Genomic DNA, 22613 nt, shown 5'->3' with positions numbered 1-22613 from the left:
AATATCCCATCAAACATTCACCATTAGTCTTAGCATCCACTGATTTTTTTTTTTTTTTATCTAAGTATAATGAACATGGTGTTATATTAGTTTCAGGTGTACAATGTAATGATTTAATAATTTTATACATTAGTCAGTGCTTATCGTAACTGTACTCTTAATCCCCTTCATCTGTTTTACCCAGCCTCCCATCAGCCTGCCCTCCTGAAACCACCAGATTTAAAGGTCTGCTGGGGTTTGTTGTTGTTGTTGTTTGTTTCTTTTTTCCTTTGTTTTGTTTCTTAAATTCCATATATGAATGTAATTATATAGTATTTGTTTATCTCTTACTGACTTAATTTGCTTAGTTTTATACCATCTAGATCCATCCATGTTGTTGTAAATGGCAAGATTTCATTCTTTTTTTATGACTAATATATATATATCTATATATCTTATACATATATATACATGTATATATACATATCTTTCCATAGATATATATCTCACATTTTTATCCATTCATCTATGGATGGACATTTAGGTTGTTTATATCTTGGCTATTTTAGATAATGTTGAAAGAAACATAGGGGGCCATGTAGCTTTTCAAATTAGTGTTTTCATTTTGTTTGGGTAAATACCTAGTAGGGGATTTACTGGGTCCTATGGTAATCCTATTTTTAGGTTTTTTTTTAAATTAACATATAATGTGTTATTTGCCTCAGGAGTACAGGTCTGTGTACAGTGTCTCTGTATTTGCTTCAGGGGTACAGTCTTATACAATTCACAGCACTCACCATAGCGCATACCCTCCCTGATGCCCATCATCCAGCCACCCTCTTCCTACCCCTCCACCCCCCAGTAACCCTCAGTTTGTTTCCTGAGATTAAGAGTCTCTTATGGTTTGTCTCCCTCCCTGGTACCATCTTGTTTAATTTTTTCCCTCCCTACCCTTCGTGATCCCCCCACCCTGCTTCTCAAATTCCTCATATCAGAGAGATCATATGATAATTGTTTTTCTATGACTGACTTATTTCACTAAGCATAATACCCTCTAGTTCCATCCACATTGTTGCAGATGGCAAGATTTCGGGTTTTTTTGATGGCTGATGTGTATATATATGTAGATATATATACACACATCATCTTTATCCATTCATCTGTTGATGGACATCTAGGTTCTTTCCATAGTTTGGCTATTGTGAGCACTCCTGCTATAAACATCTGGTGCACATGCCCCTTCAGATCACCACATTTATATGTTTCGGGTAAATACCCAGTAGTGTGATTGCTGGGTGGTAGGGTAGCTCTATTTTCAACTTTTTGAGGAACGTCCATGCTGTTTTCCAGAGTGGCTGCACCAGCTTGTATTCCTACCAACAGTGTAGGAGGGTTCCCCTTTCTCCACATCCTCACCAACATCTGTTGTTTCCTGACTGGTTAATTTTAGCCATTCTGACTGGTATGAGGTGGTATCTCACCATGGTTTTAATTTGTATCTCCCTGATGCCGAGGGATGTTGAGCACTTTTTCATGTGCCTGTTGGCCATTTGGATGTCTTCTTTGCTGAAATGTCTCTTCATGTCTTCTGCCCATTTCTTGATGAGATTATTTGTTCTTTGGATGTGGAGGTTGGTAAGTTCTTTATAGATTTTGGATACCAGCCCTTTATCTGATATGTCATTTGCAAATATCTTCTCCCATTCTGTCAGTTGTCTTTTGGTTTTGTTGAGTGTTTCCTTTGCTGTGCAAAAGCTTTTGATCTTGATGAAGTCCCAATAGCTCATTTTTGCCTTTGCTTCCCTTGTCTTTGGTGATGTTTCTAGGAAGAAGTTGCTGGGGCTGAGGTCAAAGAGGTCACAGCCTGTGTTCTCCTCAAGGATTTAGATGTATTCCTGTCTCACACTGAGGTCTTTCATTCATATTGAGTCTATTTCTATGTGTGGTGTAAGGAAATGGTCCAGTTTCATTCTTCTGCTTATGGCTATCCAATTTTTCCAATACCATTTGTTGAAAAGACTGTCTTTTTTCCACTGGACATTCTTTCCTGCTTTGTCAAAGATAAGTTGACTATAGAGTTGAGGGTCCATTGAGGGTCCATTTCTGGGCTCTCTATTCTGTTCCATTGATCTATGTGTCTGTTTTTGTGCCAGTAGCATACTGTCTTGATGATGACATCTTTGTAATAGAGCTTGAAGTCTGCAATTCTGATGCCACCAACTTTTGTTTTCTTTTTCAACATTCCTCTGGCTATTTGGGGTCTTTTCTGGTTCCATATAAATTTTAGGATTATTCCATTTCTTTGAAAAAAATGGATAGTGTTTTGATAGGGATTGCATTAAATGTGTAGATTGTCCTAGGGAGCATAGACATTTTCACAATATTTGTTCTTCCAATCCATGAGCATGGAACGTTTTTCCATTTCTTTGTGTCTCCCTTAATTTCTTTCATGAGTACTTTGTAGTTTTCTGAGTACAGATTCTTTGCCTCTTTGGTTAGGTTTATTCCTAGGTATCTTATGGTTTTGGGTGCAATTGTAAATGGGATTGACTCCTTAATTTCTCTTTCTTCTGTCTTGTTGTTGGTGTAGAGAAATGCAACTGATTTCTGTGCATTGATTTTTATATCCTGACACTCAACTGAATTCCTATGTGAGTTCTAGCAGTTTTGGAGAGGAGTCCTTGGCTTTTCCACATAAAGTATCATATCATCTGCATAGAGTGAGAGTTTGACTTCTTTGCCGATTTGGGTGCCTTTAATTTCCTTTTGTTGTCTGATTGCTGAGGCTAGGACTTCAAGTACTATGTTGAATAGCAGTGATGATAGTGGACAGCCCTGTCGTGTTCCTGACCTTAGGGGAAAAGTTCTCATTTTTTCCCCATTGAGAATGATATTCTCTGTGTGGGTTTTTCATAGATGGGTTTGATGATATTGAGGTATGTATCCTCTATGCCTACATTGTGAAGAGTTTTGATCAAGAAAGGATGCTGTACTTTGTCAAAAGCTTTTTCACATCTATTGAGAGTATCATATGGTTCTTGTTCTTTCTGTTATTAATGTATTGTATCACATTGATTGATTTGTAGATGTTGAACCAACCTTGGAAGCCCAGGAATAAATCCCACTTGGTTGCGGTAAATCATCCTTTTAATGGACTAGTATTTTGGTGAGAACTTTTGCATCCATGTTCATCAAGGATCTTGGTCTGTAATTTTTCTTCTTTTTTATGGGTCTTTGTCTGGTTTGGGGATCAAGGTAATGCTGGCCTCATAAAATGAGTTTGGAAGTTTTTTTTCCACTTCTATTTTTTTGAACAGTTTTAGGAGATAGGAATTAATTCTTCTTTAAATGTTTGGTTGAATTCCCCTAGGAAGCCATCTGGCTCTGGGCTCTTCCTTCTTGGGAGATTTTTGATGACTGCTTCAATCTCCTTACTGGTTATGGGTCTGTTCAGGTTTCCTATTTCTTCCTGGTTCAGTTTTGATAGTTTATATGTCTCTAGGCATATATCTTTTTCTTCCAGATTGTCAAATTTGCTGTGTAGAGTTGCTCATAATATTTTCTTATGATTGTTTGTATTTCTTTGGTGTTGATTGTGATCTCACCTCTTTCATTCATGATTTTATTAATTTGGGTTCTTTCTCTTTTTGTAAGTCTTGTGAAGGGTTTATCAATCATTAATTCTTTGAAAGAACAAGCTCCTCGTTTCGCTGACTTATTCTACTGTTTTTTTAGTTTCTATTTTATTGACTTCTGCTCTGATGTTTATTATTTCTCTTCTCCTCCTCGGTTTAGACTTTCTTTGATGTTCTTTCTCCAGCCATTAGGTGTAGGGATAGGTTATGCACTTGAAACCTTTCTTGTTTCTTGAGAAAGGCTTGTATTGCTATATACTTTCCTTTCAGGACTGCCTTTGCTGTGTCCTACAGATTTTGAACAATTACATTTTCATTTTCATTTGTTTCCATGAATTTTTAAAAATTCTTCCTTAATTTCCTGGTTGACCCATTCATTCTATAATAGGATGCTCTTTAGCCTCCATGTTTTAAACAAAATTTTATTTCATTTTTTCAGTGTTCCAAGATTCATTGTTTATGCACCACACTCAGTGCCTCCATGTATTTGAATTCCTTCCAACTTTCTTCTTGTGGTTGAGTTATAGTTTCAAAGCGTTGTGGTCTGAAAATACGCAGGGAAAGAGCCCAGTCTTTTAGTACCAGTTAGGACCTGATTTGTGACCCAGGATGTGATCTTTTCTGGAGAATGTTCCATGTGCTCTAGAGAAGAATGTATATTCTGTTGCTTTGGGATGAAATGTTCTGAATACATCCGTGATGTCCACCTGGTCCAGGGTGTCATTTAAAGCCTTTGTTTCCATGTTGATCTTTTTGCTTATATGGTCTGTCCATTTCAGTGAGGGGGTGTTAAAGTCCCCCACTGTTATTGTATTATCGTTGATGTGTTTCTTTGATTCTGTTATTAATTGGCTTATATAATTGGCTGATCCCATGGTAAGGGGATAGATACTTAAAATTGTTAGATCTTTATGTTGGACAGACCCTTTAAGTATGATATAGTGTCCTTCCTCATCTCTTATCATAGTCTTTGTCTTAAAATATAATTTATCTGTTGTAAGGATTGCCATCTCAGCTTTCTTTTGCTGTCCATTAACATGGTGAATTGCTTTCCACCTCCTCACTTTAAATCTGGAGGTGTTTTTGGGTCTAAAGTGAGTTTCTTGTAGAGAGCATATCGATGGGTCTTGTTTTTATTTTTATCCATTCTGATACCCTGTGTCTTTTGTTTAGGGCATTTAGACCATTTACATTCAGGGTAACTATTGAAGGATATGAATTTAGTGCTGTTGTATTGCCTGTAAGATGACTGTTAACTGCATATTGTCTCTGTTCCTTTCTGGTCTGTTATTTTAAGGCTCTCTCTTTGCTGAGAGGCCCCTTTCAATATTTCCTGCTGGTTTGGTGTTTGCAAATTCTTTTAGTTTTTGTTTGTCCTGGAAGCTTTCTTTCTCTCCCTCTATTTTCAATGACAATCTAACGGGATATAGTATTCTTGGTTCCATTTTTCTGAATATATCTGGCCAGTCCTTTCTGGTCTACCAGGTCTCTGTGGAGAAGTTTGCTGTCAATCCTATATTTCATTGTATGTTTCAGATATCTTGTCCTGAGCTGCTTTCAGGATTTTCTCTTTGTCACTGAGACTTTTAAGTTTGACTATTAAATGATGGGGTATGGACCTAGTTTTATTGATTTTGAGTGGGTTCTCTTTGCCTCCTGGATTTTGATGCTTGTTCCCTTCACCAAATTAGGGAAATTCCCTAATATAATTTGCTCCAATATACCTTCTCTCTCTCTTTTTTCTTATTCTCTGGGATCCTAATTATTCTAATATTGTTTCTTCTTATGGTATCAGTTATGTCTCAAATTCTCCCCTTGTGATCCAGTAGTTGTTTATCTCTCTTTTCTCAGCTTCTTTATTCCCCATCATTTGGTTTTCTATATCACTCATTCTCTCTTCTCTCTTTATTCTAGCAGTAAGAGCCTCCATTTTTTATTGCACCTCATTAACAGCCTCTTTGATTTCAACTTGGTTAGATTTTAGTTCTTTTTTTTCTCCAGAAAAGGATTTTATTTCTCCAGAAAGATATTCTCTGGTATCTTCCATGCTTTTTTTGAGCCCAGCTAGCATCTTTATAATTGTCATTCTGAACTCTAGTTCTGCCATGTTCCTAATGTTGGTATTGATTAGGTCCCTAGCTATCTGTATTGCCTTTTGTTCTTTTTTTTTTTTTTTTTTTGAGGTTAGTTTTCCTGCTTTGTCATTTTGTCCATATAAGAATAGATGAATGAGAGAACAAAATACTAAAAGGGTAGTGGCAACCCCAGAAAAATACATACTAACCAAATCCAAAGAGACAAATATACTCTAACCAAATTGGAAGAGACTTGAAACCAGGGAGAAGAAAGGAGAAAAAGAAAGAAAGAAAGAAAAATATATATAATATATATATGTATATTATATATATAATAGAGTGATGAGTAGAACAGAGCCACACACTTGATCTTAGTTGTAGTTTGGTCTGTTAGAAGAAACTGCCTCCCAAAATTTAAAGAAAGAAAAACTTATATATATACAAAAATATGGGTAAACAGGATGAAAGGCTGGAATATAACTGTAAAGATGAAAATTTAAAAATATTCTAGAAAAGGAAGTGATAAGAAGTTAGTTGAAAAAAGAAAAAAAAAAAAGGAAAGACTGTCATCAGGCTAGAGACTACAACAAAGCCATGCACTAGGGTATTTTTTGGTATAGGGTATTTAGGGTTTATTTTGATTTAGGGTATATTTTTATCTGTTGGAAAAAACTGTATCCCAAAATTTTAGAGAAAGGAAAACCTATATGTATACAAAAAATAAGATTAAATATAATGAAGGGATACAATATGACTATAACAATGAAAATTTTAAAAGATTTTTTAAATGGTATTGGTAAAATAAAATAGTTTAAAAAAAGGTTAAAATAGGAAAGAGGAAAAATTTGAAAAAATAGAATAAGAAAAAAAAAATAAAATTAGAAACATTTATTTTGGAAGATTAAAGGACCATGGGAAAAAAGCCATGAATTCTATGTGCTGTTTTCCCCTAGCATTGGTATTTTGCAGTTTTCTTTGATCAGTAGACTTGGTCTTGGCTAGATGTTCTTGCTGATCTTCTGCAGGAGGGGCCTGTTGCCCTGATTCTCAATTGTCTTTGCTGGATGTGGAATTGCACCACCTTTGCCAGGGGCCGGGCTAAGCCATCTGCTCGGGTTCGCTCGGAGCTTTTGTTCCCTGAGCGCTTTCCGTACCGCTGTGGAGGACGGGAATGAAGATGGCGGCCGCCTAGTCTCAGGCCAGAGGAGCGGAGACCTGGGGCCCATCCTCAGTGCGACCTCAGAAAAAAGCCGTCAGTCACTGTCGTGAGCCAAACCCCTGCGTCCGGCCAGGAGGTCGCAACGTGTAAAGAAGAGATAGAGAGATGGATATGATGTAACTCACTTGATCTTTATTGGGATGAGGTCCGCACCACTATGGTGGCCCGGTCACGGTCCGCTGACGTTGTCACGGAGAAGGAGACGTCGCCTCACAATCTAGACAGAGAGGTCACTGCAGAAGTTGAGACTGAGAACCAGCGAGTGGTCGGCAACGAAACTGTCGGGGCGTCGGTAGCACCGGCGATGACGTTCTCGCGACAGGGAACTCGCTTCACCTCAGTCCAACCCGATGCCTCTTTATATACTGTGCTAAGTCTCCTTCATAAACACATTACATCACTTGTTTTTCTTATGCTTACACACCAAAAACATACACACGTCGTAAACATGTTTTGGTCTACGATATTTCGCACGAGTTAAAATATTTACAACTTGTTACTGCGCGCTAATCTTATGGTCTAGGCCTACTTGCTATGTGGTTAGTTTGCAATTTGTTCCTGTTTTTCATTTAGTAGGGGTTTGCACTTACTACATATTATTTATTTATTCATTCATTTATTTATTACACTTTATTTATTAAAGGTTCGTACTCACTACGGTCCCTCTCATCTCCCTGGTGTCTGGCCATGCTCTGCTCACTCGGCCTGTGGCTGAGCGTTTCTGTCTCTGGCCCGCAGCCCTGTTTGGATTCTGCAAACCCAGCAGATTCCTGCGCCACTTCTGGAGAAGGAAGGACGGGTTCTCCCCGGGTCTGCCACTTGCTTGAGGAGCAGTGGTCTGACGGCACCTTGGATCACAGTTTAAGGTAAACCTGAGCTGAGAGCCCCCTCCTGGCTCCGTCTCTGCAGCCGGCTTCCCCGCTCTGATACCTGGGAGCTCTGCCGCACTCAGACAGCCCTGTCTTCCTGTGAACCCGCAGGTCAAGAGACCACACTGTCCCTGCGAGGGCTCAACCCCCACCCCCACCCTTAGCTTCTGGAGTGACGTCCCTCAGTGGCACCAACTTCTAAAAGTTCCGATTTTGTGCTCCGCTGCTTGCCGGGAGCTGGCCTCCCCCCATCACAGTCTATCATCGCGTATATCACCTGGATTCACTTCTCCGCTCATGCTGCCTTCCAGAAAGTGGTCACCTTTCTGTTCCTGCTCTTCTTTTCTTTGATCTTCTTTTGAGTTTGTAGGTGTTCAGAATGGTTTGATAGCTATCTAGCTGAACTCTTCTGGCACCCAATAATATTAGCTCTCCTACTCTGGCATCTTGTTATCTTTTCTATTTTTAGTTTTTTGGACTCTTTTGTGTTAACTCCCACTTCTAATAACACAAAGTCAGCTGGTTTACCTTGGCTATATTTTTATCATTTAGTGTAGGATACGCTTTTTAAACTAGTTACACTCTAGTAACTTTGTGAATGAAAAAATTTTAAGAAAGCTAAGAACAGGGGCGCCTGGGTGGCTCAGTGGGTTAAAGCCTCTGCCTTCAGCCCAGGTCATGATCCCAGGGTCCTGGGATCGAGCCCCGCATCCGGCTCTCTGCTCAATGCAGAGCCTGCTTCTCTCTCTTTCTCTCTCTCTGCCTGCCTCTCTGCCTACTTGTGTTCTCTGTCAAGTAAATAAATAAAATCTTTAAAAAAAAAAAGAAAGCTAAGAACAAATAATGGAGTCATCCTTTCACTGGTCCTCATCCAGTTTCAGGAAAACCACTTCACAAAAGCAGCAGTTCTGTCTGATAAATCTTCCTGTGTCTAAACAGAAACTGGAATAACAGTGACATGATGGGAAACCTATGATGGTTTACTAGATATTGTGTGCTTTTAACAGCTCAGCACTGGTAATATTTGATCATTAAGAGTAAAGTGATAGCTAACATTGGAAAATGTGTACTTCAATAAGTATGTGAACAGTTAGGTAAGCTTGAGGAGAAAGCTGACTGAGTTACATGTATTAGGAGATGCAAGTGTCCATCTAAATTTTCTGTATTTCATTTTTTTAACAGAATGTTTATTCAAGTTGCTTTATGTATAATTTCTCATGTGCCGTTTTGGAAGTCCTTTATTGTAAAGACACTTTTGTTTGATGACAAAAAGCAGCCACAGTGTCAGTGACTATTCTAGACCTCCACGTTGGATAAATCCATTTCTTCTTGAAACACATGTTTCCTTTTGTATTTCTGTCCTGAGGTACTGTTTTTATTATTTCTGCAGTGTCTTGTGGACCCTCACAATGCCGTGAGGTTGAAGAAGAGTGAGGTGGTAGTCCCATTGATCTCAAAACTTCTGATACATTGGGTTTAAGGTTTTCTCTTCTGCCAGGGAACTTGTTTATGTGACTTGCCTACCTGAGTGACTCTGCTGGATGCCATGTCACTGCCATTCATGACCTAAATTAATTTTTATGGAAGAAGGGAAGTATCAAGGCCTCATGAAAGTTGCAAAGCAGGCTTGTTGTCTTGATTAGTTTTGTAGGTCCACTTGTAGGGTTTCTGGAACATACTATATACTCAATAGATGTGAAATAATCAAATGACTAAGTGGCCAAGCATTGGAGCTTGCGTTTCTTGTTTTTACTATGGCAGGCAAGAACAGAGGAGAAAAAAAAAATCATATTTGTTGATGGCCTGTTTACCAGAATGAGTGTTTGCTTTCCCTCAGTGGTTCAAAGCTATTTATATATCTATTCATCAATTCAAATATTTACTGACTACCTTTTTTGCACATGGTTGTTCTCCCTTTGTGCATCCGTATGGGATTGTGGAATGTCTACTTTAGTCTTAGGAGAACAGGGTGTGTCTCTAAGAACAAAGTCCTGAACTAACCAGCCAGTGTGGGAACTGAACTGACTCCTCCTCCCCAGCAGAGCCCTCCAATCCACAGGGCTTGCAAGTCAGAAATGTGCTGAGATAATCCTCCAGCTCCAGTAATACACGTCCTTACTCTGTGCAGCCTTTTCTATACCGTTGACATGAGCCAACTTCATCTTTTCTCAGTATGAATCATTGTCAAAAATGTAGACATTGTCTAAATGGCTTAGTTCCTAGTGCTGTCAGTTGCTTTTTAAACAATAATAAAATCAAGTCTAAGGCTCATGTTGAGAACTTGGTTTTATTGATTATGTACAATTTGAGATGGATGAGATATTTGGGGCCAGAATTATTTACTATCAACCATTTTTATTGAAAACTTTCTTATTCCAATCTAATTAACTCAAATGAGTCATAATTCAGAGAGTGGATAAGGTTAAATTTTCATCCGTGCTGACTATGAGAAGTACTTGACAAATGCAATAATAACATAGACGTTATTGTATAAGGAACAGTCAGTATACTGAGAATAACACAGAACTTTCAAGTACCCTCAAGTACTTTGGCATAAAATCTTCCATTCAGACCTTTACTGGATTCTAGGTCAGCTGTTGGCAAGCTGTGGCCTGGAGGCTACATGCAGCCTTCTCCACACCTCTTTTTATGGTCTTGTACACTAAATATTTAAAAAAAATTCTTTTAAAGATTTTACTTATTTCTCTGACAGAGAGAAAGAGAGTGCACAAGTAGGCAGAGCACCAAACAGAGGGAGAAGGAGAAATGTGGGGCTCGATCCCGGGACCCTGGGATCATGACCTGAGCTGAAGGCAGATGCTTAACTGACTAAGCCACCCAGGCGCCCTTTAAATGTTTTTAAGTGGTTGAAAAAAATTAAAAAAAAGAATATTCTGTAACATACGAAGATTATATTAAACTCGGGTTTCAAAGTCCATAAATAAAGTTTTATTCTACTCAGCTACACCCATTTGCTTATGTATTATCTGTGGCTACCTTTGAATGACGAAGGGCAGGGTTTAGTTGCAACAGACCCTATATGGCTCCCAAACCCAGAGATATTTGCCATCTGAAACTGTACGGAAGAATTTGCCTTCCCCCGTGTTGAGGTCCTTGAGACACATCAGTGAACAAAACAAGATCCCTATGCTGGAGGAGGTCATCACGAGGGTATGACTGCCAGCTGATCTGTGAGCTAGAGCCAGGAGATGAGAGGCTTCTTAGTCCCTCCCTGTCCTTGGAATGTGTTTTTCCAAGGACCATTCCCATGATCAGAGCTGTATCAAGGACACAATCTTAAAAAAGTAATGTGTTGTTCAAACAAACAACTGTGTTGTTGAGACCATTTGGACTGTGCATGTGACAGACCCTGTTCAGGCCTCTATTTACACTTTAAGTTCTGGCAGGTAGGCACGAGGAGCTGCTCATCTTGTTGTCACCCAAGACAAGCCTTGTATGTAAACTCCCTTGCTTGTTGAACGTGCCCCCTACCAATCCCAAGTGGCCTGTCTCTTTCTTTGGTCTCTCCCTGCTCTCCTTACATGGCGGCCAGGTTTGAATTTCACCCAGAGAACTCCCAAGGTTACAAATCAACACCCTGCCCTCGGGAAACTTACATTTAAGTAGGGAAAGCCGGTAAACACTATATGTAGTATATGAGAAGGTGATCAGCGTGATCATGGAGAAAAGGTAGAATAGGGTAACGGGAGTGAAGATTGTTTTGGGCAGGGAGGATGTTACAATGTTGAAGAGAGCAATCCGGGTAGAACCTCCTTAAAAAGGTGGTACTTGAGGAAAGCCTTGAAATGGGTGAAGAAGTGAGCCAATGTGGGTGTCTGGGGGAAAGATATTCTAGGCAGAATATGGCCCCTCATCACAGGGTTGTTGTGAAGATTAAATGAATAATGTATTTAACTAGAAATAGTGCTTGGCAAATGGTAAGTTCTCAAAAAATAGCTCTTTTTTTAGTACCAGCTGGGTGTAGATGCTCCTTTCCTCTTTGCAGGGGCCTGCTGCCCTGAGTAACCCTCAGTAAGCCATCTCTATAGCAGAGGAAGGCTCTCCGGAGTACAGGGGATCTTGATATCACAGCTTTATCTGTCCCAGGATTAGCTTTCATCCCTGCGGCTTAGCTTCCAGGGACAGAGCTGCGTTGGAGAATCGTGGGCTCAGGAGATACCATATCTGTGGTCTGCATAATCACGAATAGAGATTCCAGAGTTTGTGATCACACACAGTTGAAGGGACTTGCCCCACCATTGACAATTAGTGAGCAGCAAAGCTTTGATAGGCATGGGATCTTTTGCTTCCAAGTCGAGTGTTCTGTTCCTGGTCTGCACTCTTTGTCCTGCACCAAATCTATTTTTATGCAGCTTATTTCTTCCAGCAAATTTTCAGGTGTCTTTGTTCAGGGACCATGTCTCACTCAGTTTTGTTTTCCCCTTCAGAATGAGGCACCAAACAGACAAATAACCAAAACTGTTGAGAGAATACTCAGGACTTGAACTTGTTCGGTACCATTTCAAATCTTAACCATTATGTACGTAAGTCTGCCCAAAAATGTCACCATGGAACTGACTGTGCTTTGTTCCCTGTGTCTGTATAAAGCATGGGGAGGTAAATTGTCCTACAAATTAGGGAGCTCCTAGGAAAGACCCCAGACATTTGCATTTTCAAACTTTTTCATGTTGCTAAATATCATATGAAGATCCTGAAGCATAAAGCTGCATTCATGAGCTTTTGGGCTTTGATGAGCCCGTAAGGCTAGCAGTAGTGTTAGGCTGCTAGATGAGAGATGGCCTTTCCAGGGCAAAAAAATTGGGCAGATGATGCAGAACAAACACTTTCTTATCCTTTGCCTCTGTCCAGGGAGGTTCTCTAAGTGTGGTTTATGAACCAGCGGCATCAACATCACCTGATGCTTGTTAGAAATGCAAACTTTCAGGCCTCACCTCAAACTCACTGAATTTGAAACTCTGGGTGTAGGGCTCAGCAATCTCTGTTGAAATAACGCTCCAGGTGATTCGGAGGCATGCTAAAGTTTGAGAGTCCCTGGCCACTCTTTTGTCTTGGATCTCTGGCCAGGACTCACGCTGCTGTGCCATATGTCTAAGCGATGTGTTGAGTGAGCAAGGAGCTCCTTTTATAAAACTTGGTGATGACCTCAAGGCAGGAAAATCTCTCTGGGGAAAGTTGAAATTGTATCACATTTTCAGTAGGTTTAACATATTCCCTCTGACTGATGAAGGTGGGAAATACATTGGCATGAAAAATAACCTAGATTAGTTGTTGAAATAAAGAAAGCTTTTAAATCCTAAAAATTAACTCTTGTTGGTCTTTAGCCAGATATGTATACCAGCTGGGCCCTGACGGGAGCACTGTGGAATCTGGGAGCTCTGCTCTGATCTGGGCAGGCTATTTGAAAAATTCTCTTGCAAAAAAGCAGAAGGCCAGTTAATGGTAAGTGACTTCTCCAAAGTCCCACAGCAGATCAGCCTGTAGGAAGCACACATAGCAGTCATTCCAAGCTTGCAGGATTGCAGATGCGGTGTACTGTCGGCAGAGGTATGGGAAGAATGACCTAAGAACACATCTTGGACAAAAGACTCTGACAAATCCTCCATGCTCCCACCAATATATAAAATAATTGAGTATACAAAATGAAGCTTAGAATCTGAGACAAATAGTTAAAAATACCTTTGTAAAGAAGACATGGATTTTCAAGACCATCTTCAGAAGGCAAGTGCATAGGAACAATAGGAAGATGACAGAGCTCTACCCAGCACAGACATTATATTAGCAATGTTACAAGGCAAAAATAAGGATGATCTAATCAGGTCTGACAAATGGCTGATCATAAAATATGACATTATCAACTTTTTTTGAAAAATTGATTTATTTTTAATAAATCTCTTCCTGGGACGTTAGGAGGACTTGCCTAAATGCATAGTATACCTTCAGTGATAAAAAATAGCATGAGGCTAGCTTGATTAGCATGGTCTTTGAAAACAGACCCATAAAATGACGATTTCAGTGATGTCTGCCTTAGGTCAGTATTTTACAACATTTCACTAATCTCACCGATACGTTTTTAGAAGTTGTTTTGAAGTTTCTTGACTAGAACGTCAAAAGACATGATGTACCATGGGGGAAAAGCATGTGCTTTCTGCTGAAGTAGGCATGTCTGAAATCATTCAAAGGAAAAATGGCATGAAATTAAATTTCATTCTTTGTCAGGAAATATTACTGCAAAATATACAAAAATATCATATGAAGAAAGAATTTTATTGATAAATTGTTCCCTATGTGATGCTTGTGACATAAATGGTTGAAAGAACAGTTGTTTCTCCCAAGTCTCAGCTAAGGAAGTGCTAGATTCTGTTTCCGTAGTGGAATTAGGGAAGAACCACATTTCTGAATGGATTGCCAAGGGAAATAAATACTGATATTCTCAATTGTATATGATTTATTGACAACATTGTTCTGTGGGGAAAATGCTGTAGTACGTTGCTTTTCTGTACTTTTAAACTATCTTTAGGTGAACTCTGAGAAATGTCACTCTCACGCTTTTCTTCCTTCACACTGTCAAGCGCAGTGCAGAAGAATCTCAAGGCCAAGAAATCAGCATGTGTGTTCTGCTTGAGGCTTGGACTCGATCCTGGGGGAAAATGGGTGAGATTTGTGGTTTTGGGTGGTCAGAGGCTAGATGGAGGTGGCACAGGGTCCAGAAGGAGACAAAGTCAGAGGCGGGGACAGTTGGAAAGCAGGGGAGGGGGGTGAGCTGGAAGGACAGTTAGTGACACCCCGGATTAGGGACATGGGGATGGCTCAGAATGTTGAGTGAGGATGACAGAAGGTCAGGAACGGCTCCCAGTTTTTTGGCAGTGAATCAGGGAATGAGAACATTTGGAGTGGATTTTTGGGAGCAGACCCGGGAGGCAGGCTGAGCTTTCAGAGGATGTTAGCTGCTTGGCTCCCTCTTACATTTCGCTGTCACAACCTGCTCCCTGTCCCGGGAACCTCCACGTCCAGATACCCTCCCACAACTGGGCTCTGGACTGCAGAAGTAAAATGGCATGACTGGAGGAGAGAAGCTCCAGAATTTATCAGCTAATGCTTGCATTTCAACTGTTTTATTTGGAGTGAAATTTCTTTAAGCAGTTTTAATGGTATTCCGTAAGTTTTTATGGGAGGTGTTGATATAGTTTTAAAATACAGGTGATGTTTGGTGGGGTGAGGTCTGGAGCCAATGACCAAAAAAGAATTCTTGAGACATCTCTGGTGCAAAATGGTGGTTTTATTAAGGCACAGGGACAGGACCCATGACAGAAAGAGCTGTTGCCCCGGGGTCATGAGGCATGACTGATTATATACTTGGGAGTTGGTAAGGAAAAGGGAGGTTTCAAAAGGGTTTTCATGTGTTAGAGAAGACTCACAGAATGCTGGAGCCTTGCCATTGTCAAGTTAGGTTAAAGTCAGGTTAAGGTTGTTTTTCCCTCTAGCAAAGCAATAACTTGAAGATACCTGGGAGCTTCCTGGAAGAATGTCACACGTGTCCCACCCAGGACTGGGGTTTGGGGGAGGTTGCAGGGGTCAGCCTCTGCTTTGTCTTCAGCTAGCCTTCTATGCCCTCATCAGTGTGTTTATAGTTAAGAATTATGGGTGGTATAGTTATAATTTTATTTTATTTTATTTTATTTATTTTTTTTAAGATATTTATTTATTTATTTATTTATTTATTAGAGAGAGAGATCACAAGTAGACAGAGAGGCAGGCAGAGAGAGAGAGAGGAGGAAGCAGGCTCCCTGCTGAGCAAAGAGCCCGATGTGGGGCTCGATCCCAGGACCCTGAGATCATGACCTGAGCCGAGGGCAGCGGCTTAACCCACTGAGCCACCCAGGTGCCCCTATAATTTTAAAATATTACACTAAATATCAGGCTTTTTCTCCTAGTTTTGTCCAAAGTCTTTTCCATCCAAATTGTCTGATTTCACAATTATGGATGGGCTTTTCTCTTGCTTGTCTAATCTGAGACAAGTCTGGTTTCTTTGCTTCTTAAAAAGCCATAGAATAAGTTTCTTGTGAAAGATATTTTTTCTTCCTATTCCAAGAACTTATTTAAATATTTTAGCATCACCTCTCAATAAATAAATGTATATTCAGTGTGCAACAGTGAGTGAAGACTAGGCTCTTGGCACTTAAGCTAAAAACGATACAAATATGAATTACCAGTCGGTGAATGCCAGGCAGCATGGCATAATTTACACCAATTCTTTCCTTCTTTTTTTTTTTTTTTTAAGAATTTATTTATTTATTTGACAGAGAGAGATCACAAGTAGGCAGAGAGGCAGGCAGAGAGAGAGGAGGAAGCAGGCTCCCTGCTGACCAGAGAGCCTGATGCGGGACTCGATCCCAGGACCCTGGGATCATGACCCGAGCCAAAGACAGTGGCTTAACCCACTGAGCCATTCAGGCGCCCTACACCAATTATTTCTATTGTAAAAATAATACTGTAACGCAGACAGGTGCTTGGCAGAGTAGTAATGGGGGTCTACCAATTGTCTGTTTCCTTTCCCTCTCTGAGTTTCTGGAAAATGACATAGTAAAACTTGGTTTGGTTATGCAAGAACAGTACTGTGTTTATTAATATTTGTTCAAATTTGGAAATGCTTTCATGTAAAATATTTAATACTTCATGCTATGGCATAAATATTAATCTTTATTTGAAAGAGGAGGAAATTGAGACTCACAGGGTAAACAAGGTAGCCATGGAATTGATAATAGAGCTCAGGCCTTCTGACTGCCCAGCTGGCTCTTTTCCCACTGCCTTGTGTTTTATATGTACTAGATGAGTAATTTCTTCACTGAGCAGTGCATAAGCACTGTGCTTGCTCAGGATTTTTTTTTTTTTTTTTTTTAACCTGTGATTCCCCCATGACATTTAAGTGAAGTACGTAATGTATTTGCAACATCCTGTATCCTGTTCTCTAGGATCTGTCAGCCTCGGGGCAAGAAAAAAAGAAAAAATAAACCCAAATCAACAGAGGTATATGTAGAATCCTGGGGGCTTTATGCATCCAGTCAGTTAAGACGGTCATGGCTGTAGGGGCGCCTGGGTGGCTCAGTGGGTAAGCCTCTGCCTTCCATTCAGGGTTCTGGGAGCGAGTCCCACATTGGGCTCTCTGCTCGGCAGGGAGCCTGCTTTCTCCTCTCTCTCTCTCTCTCTCTCTGCTTGCCTCTCTGCCTACTTGTGATCTCTCTCTGTCAAATAAAATCTAAAAAAAAGAAGGTCATGGCTGTAGGATCAGGGGTGATGGGTTACAGATATGGAAACCTACTCTTACTCTCTAGGTTGCACTGGTCTCTACCATTGGCTGACATGGAGGGTTAAGTGGGGAGATAATAGGCATTATTTCTTGTGCAGCTTGAGATTGCTCAAGGCGCTGTCCTTGTTCTGTTTGGCTTGGGAAGAAGAGCTGCCTCCAGATCTTCTCAGGATTGTTTCTGCAATGATAGCTGTTATTCTATAGGTCAGGACCAATGAAGGCATTCTGCCAGGATACCATTTTAACTTTGTTCTCTTAAATTGGAGAAATGGTTAAGGGTATGTGAATTTCCCGTGGACGTGTGTGCAGTGACACTGGATTGTATATATCACCTTATTCCTGTACACGCTTGCTAAGACTGACTGATTTTAGAGTATTCCAGGCCCTAGGAATTAATATTAACTTAGGGTTTGTAGCCAACATTTCTCAAAAATTTAGGGGACTTTTTTTTTTAATTTTTTATTTTTTATAAACATATATTTTTATCCCCAGGGGTACAGGTCTGTGAATCACCAGGTTTACACACTTCACAGCACTCACCAAAGCACATACCCTCCCCAATGTCCATAATCCCACCCCCTTCTCCCAACCCCCCTCCCCCCAGCAACCCTCAGTTTGTTTTGTGAGTTTAGGGCACATTTTTTAGGTAAATGGCTACAGGCCCATTTGGGCAAAGTTATGAATATTTCGAGGCCCCGAGGTTAGAACATCTGGCTTATGTAACATACATGTTTGCAAAGTCATGCTTTTATTGTATTTTTCTAATAAAAATCACTCAAAACCTCTCAGTTTTTGTTCTTGGAGGCTCCATGTCCTATAAACCGGAGTTAAACATCTCTGAGTGTCAGGCTACTGATTCCTACAAATATTTCACGGTAACTGCTAATCATCCTCACTCCTTTTAGAGATTGGTTTAAACTGTGCAGTTGAATCACCAGTGTAGTATGGGTTAGACTGACATTGACTGGGGAGAAGGAGCTATCAGGAATGTGGGGAGAGGGAGATAAAACTGTGGATTTCTGTAGTGGTGAGAAGGGATGGTGATGAGCCACTAGTTCAAGTCCAAGTAGGAACAGGGTCATAGGCGGTTTAATCCCTAAGAGAATGAAGGAGGTAGGAAACAGCTCTGGGTATATAAGGCTGAGATGATATAGGACAAATTTCTTTCTTTTCTTTTCTTTTTTTTCTAAGGAAGATGCACTATGCTAGTGGGAAAGCCATAGATATGTCATATGTTTTGATGAGTTTGTGTAAGTTCATTTGGGAAAGGAACCAGAGAGAGATCCTGTCTGGTATGTGCCAGAGAGAGAGGGAGAGAAAAGATTGAAACTGAGGATGGGGATGCATCAATACGGCAGGAGGAGAAGGAGCCCATGAGACCAGGTGCTGTGTAGGAAGGGCTAGAACAAGACTCCTTGGATGGCAAGACTGCCCGGAAGGCTGATAAAAAAAATATTAAGTGTAGATTTTTAACATGTCTGCTGTTTGTGTACTCTTTAGTAGTCAAAGCAAGGGGAAGACATGACTGGTTCTATAATTTACAGTTTCTTATAACAAAAGAATGTTGAAATTATATTGGTAATAATATTGACAAGGGATTTTGTCTTCCCATTCTCTTATGGTGTTGGAGAAATGCAGAGATTTAGGTCTGAGAAGGGAAAGAAGTTGGAGGATAATTTTGGTTTCCTTTTAGGTGACCTAAACTTGAACTGTTGAGAACAATGAAGACTTCTGTTTCTAGCAATATGAAGACTAGATAGTCTGTTACCTCTTCCAATGCAAAACACTTAAAAATGCTAGACAGAGCACAATGGGCATTCTTTTCAGCACATAGCTGAATTTATAGAAAAGAAGGGGAATGTCCAGGGCCAAAACTTGAGAGTAAAATGAAAAATTAGAAGGGTTTCATTAAATGAAAAATTAAAACCAATATGCTTGGATTTTGAAGGCCTCAGAAGGACTGGAGACAGGTTTTAGGTCCACTGGAGACAAAATTGCTATCTGTGTTTATAAAGCAGAGACCTACAGTGGCTGCAACCTGAACAAGTTAGACTAGACGATAACCACTTTTGGCCAGTCACTGACTGAAAAAAGTGTTTCCTAATGAATGGTAACTCTAAGACTATTCTCACATGGTTGAGGGGTTCAAATTTGTATTGTGCACATGCTCTCATAACATTCAAGCCAACAACTTACCATGAAAGTGCATCCTTGGACACCTAGCAGAAGCAAGCGAAACGTCTGGGAGCGCAGAATCTTAATCCAGGTCCTAACAAAACAAACCACAGAATTAATCCCCAGGATCTTCAGCTACCAGAATTAATCAAGTCTTTAAATATGTTCAAGTGAATAAATAAATCATAATAGAGAAACAGAACCTTACAAATATTAGATATTAGGTATTTGGAAAAAAGAATAAGATAGAACTTCTAGAACAATTATAGCAATTGACATTAGAAACTCAGAGGAAGGGTTTTCATTGCATATTACAAGCAGTGAAGTGAGAATCCATAAGTAAGAAATGCAGAAGTAATCACAAATGCACCAAAGGTAAAAAGGGGTTCCTTCTTTGGCTATACGCATGTGTCTCTTTGGGTTATAATTATAGTTATGTCAGTTTAGGAGTTGTTAATATGCTGGCAAAGAGAAGAAAATGAGTTAACCCTCTAATGCATTTAGAATTATTTTACTAGCTTAAAATTAACAATGGAAATTTTTTATAGTCATAAACATAATAAAAGTTTCTCAGCCTGTCATTGGCAAGTGAACATCCAAAGAAAAGTGGGTGTCCTTGAATGCCTCAGTAATATTTGGAAGGGAAAACACCACATGCTTCCAAGGGCTTTTCTAGAAGGAAGAGTTGGAAAGTGTGATGAAATAAGGATGACATCACATTTTTTCCCCTTATTTCAAAATTCTCAATGTACATGATATGTTATCATTTGTAGAAATAAAAATAATATGTAATACATATATATGCATGCAATACACACGAAACTAACCGAGGCTGTCTCTCATGGAGGGAACTGTGAGCCCGGGGGCAGATAGTTATGGGAGAGAGATTTATTCCTCACTGTGTTATTCCTCACATCCGTTGTTCTTAGTCTTATGACCCCTTTAGGTGTTAAAAATTAATGAAGTTCCTTGGGGTAACTAGGTGGCTCAGTGGGTTAAAGCCTCTGCCTTTGGCTCGGCTCGTGATCTCAGGGTCCTGGGATCGAGCCCCGCATCAGGCTCTCTGCTCGGCGGGGAGCCTGCTTCCTCCTCTCTCTCTGCCTGCCTCTCTGCCTGCTTGTGAGCTCTGTCTGTCAGATAAATAAATAAAAAATCTTTAAAAAAGTTAATGAAGTTCCCAAAGAGTTATTGTATATGTAATATGTATATCAACATTTACTGTACTAGAAATTAAAATGAATCTTAAAAATACTTATTTAATAATTCACTTAAAAATAACAATGGGGGCTCCTGAGTGGCTCAGTTGGTTAAGAGTCTTACTTTTCATTTTGGTTAAGGTCATGATCTCAGGGTTGTGAGATCAAGCCCCCTTTGGGCTCAGGTCTCAGCTCAAAGTCGGCTTGAGCTTCTCTCCCTTCCTCTCTCTCTGCTTGACCCCCACTGCATGTGCACACGTGCGCGTGTGCTTTCTCTCTCTCTCTCATAAACAAATCTTGAAAAAAACTCAATAAACCCATTATGTGTTAACATAAAATATTAAGTGAAAAATAACTGTATATTCTAAAACAAAATTTAGTGAGAAGAATGGCATGCTTTGACTTTTTCTTGCAAATCTTTGTAGCATCTGACTTAAGAGACATCTGAATTCTTAGATTTGCTGCTATATTCAGTGTTTGTGATATCACACATCTTGAAGTGTCTGCAGAACACCACTCTACACTTGAGAGAGAGTCAGACTGAGAAAAGCAAGCAGTATCTTAGTATCATTGTGAAAATAGTTTTCATCTCACAGACCTACGAATAGGATCTCAGACACCCTGAGAGTTTTCTTGGACGACAATTTCAGAATTGCTTCTGTATAAAATGTTTGAATTTATACGAGGTGCTTAGATCAGCAAGTCAAAATACATTTAAAGTTACATCCATACAAAGATCCATGCATGCATATGCATATATAAATGTACACCTTTAAAGACTCTTTTCTGATCTTTCTGGAAGGCAAAAAGAAACATAATTGAGGGTTTCTGTGAAACAAGTGCATCACAGTTTTGATATCAATGCTACTATCTCTAGCTTTATAAAGGAGAGGCTAATATATAGCTAATTATTAGGTTTTGTATTTTTAAAAAGATTTTATTTATTTATTTATTTAGAGCACATGCGTGAGCAGGTAGGGGAGCAGAGGAAGAGGATGAAAGAGAATCTCAAGCTGACTCCAGTTGAGCACGGAGCCTGACTGGAGGTTCAGTCCTATGACTCTGAGATCATGACCTCATTGGAAATTGAGTGTCTGGTGCTTAGCTGACTGAGCCACCCAGGTGCCCTGATGTCTAGTATTTATTGGGTTCTTATTATGTACTGGGCTGTGTACCAAGAATTTTACCTTTATTCATTTTTTAAGGAGAAACTGGGACTTAGAGAAGTTCAGTCATGTGCCTAAGATCACGCAGTCGTTAGAATTTTGCTGTGTCCAACTCCAAAGCACATAGCACTCTCAAAAACCGCAAGTAAATGGTCTTTTTTCTTTGTTCGATTTTTAAAATTGTGGGAAAATACTTATAACATAAAATTTACCATCTTAACCCTTTTTTTAAAAAGATTTTATTTATTTATTTGACAGATAGAGCACAAGTGGGGGTGGGGTAGAAGGAGAAGCCAGCTTCTCACTGAGCAGAGAGCCTGATGAGGAACTCAGTCCCAGGACCCTAGGATCATGACCTGAGCCAAAGGCAGACGTTCAATGAACTGAGCCACCCCCATCTTAACCCTTTCTAAGTGTACCATTTAATACCATTAAATACATTCATGCTGTTGTGCAACAATCACCACTATCCATTTCTATAATTCTTTTCATCTTATGGAACTGAATCTCTATACTCACTAAAAAATAACTGTTCTGTCCATTCTTCCTCTAGTCCCTGATAACCCCTTTCTACTTTGTCTCTATGATTTTGACTACTCTAAGTATCTCATTTAAGTGGAATTATATAGTATTAGTTTTTTTCACGTGGTAAAATGTCTTCAGGAGTCATCCAAGTTGTAGAATATGTCAGAATTTCTTCCTTTTAAAAGCTGAATAATAATAATATGTTACACTGGGGCACCTGGGTGGCTCAGAGGTTAAGCCTCTGCCTTCAGCTCAGGTCATGATCTCAGGGTCCTGGGATCGAGCCCCGCATTGGGCTCTCTGCTCAGCAGGGAGCCTGCTTCCCCCTCCCTCTCTGCCTGCCTCTCTGCCTACTTGTGATCTCTCTCTCTCTCTGTCAAGTAAATAAATAAAATCTTTAAAAAATAATAATACGTTATAGATATACCACATTTCACTTCATACAAGGA

At 39.8% G+C, this 22613-nt stretch overlaps 1 pseudogene; it reads right to left on the bottom strand.

Annotated features, from left to right (window-relative positions):
- Positions 1-8726: 8726 nt before the first annotated feature.
- Positions 8727-9821, bottom strand: LOC116575983 (annotated as a pseudogene).
- Positions 9822-22613: the final 12792 nt, after the last annotated feature.

This window comes from Mustela erminea, chromosome 17 (assembly GCF_009829155.1).
Source record: "Mustela erminea isolate mMusErm1 chromosome 17, mMusErm1.Pri, whole genome shotgun sequence".
Taxonomy (NCBI): domain Eukaryota; kingdom Metazoa; phylum Chordata; class Mammalia; order Carnivora; family Mustelidae; genus Mustela; species Mustela erminea.
This window is presented reverse-complemented; position numbering and strand designations above follow the sequence as displayed.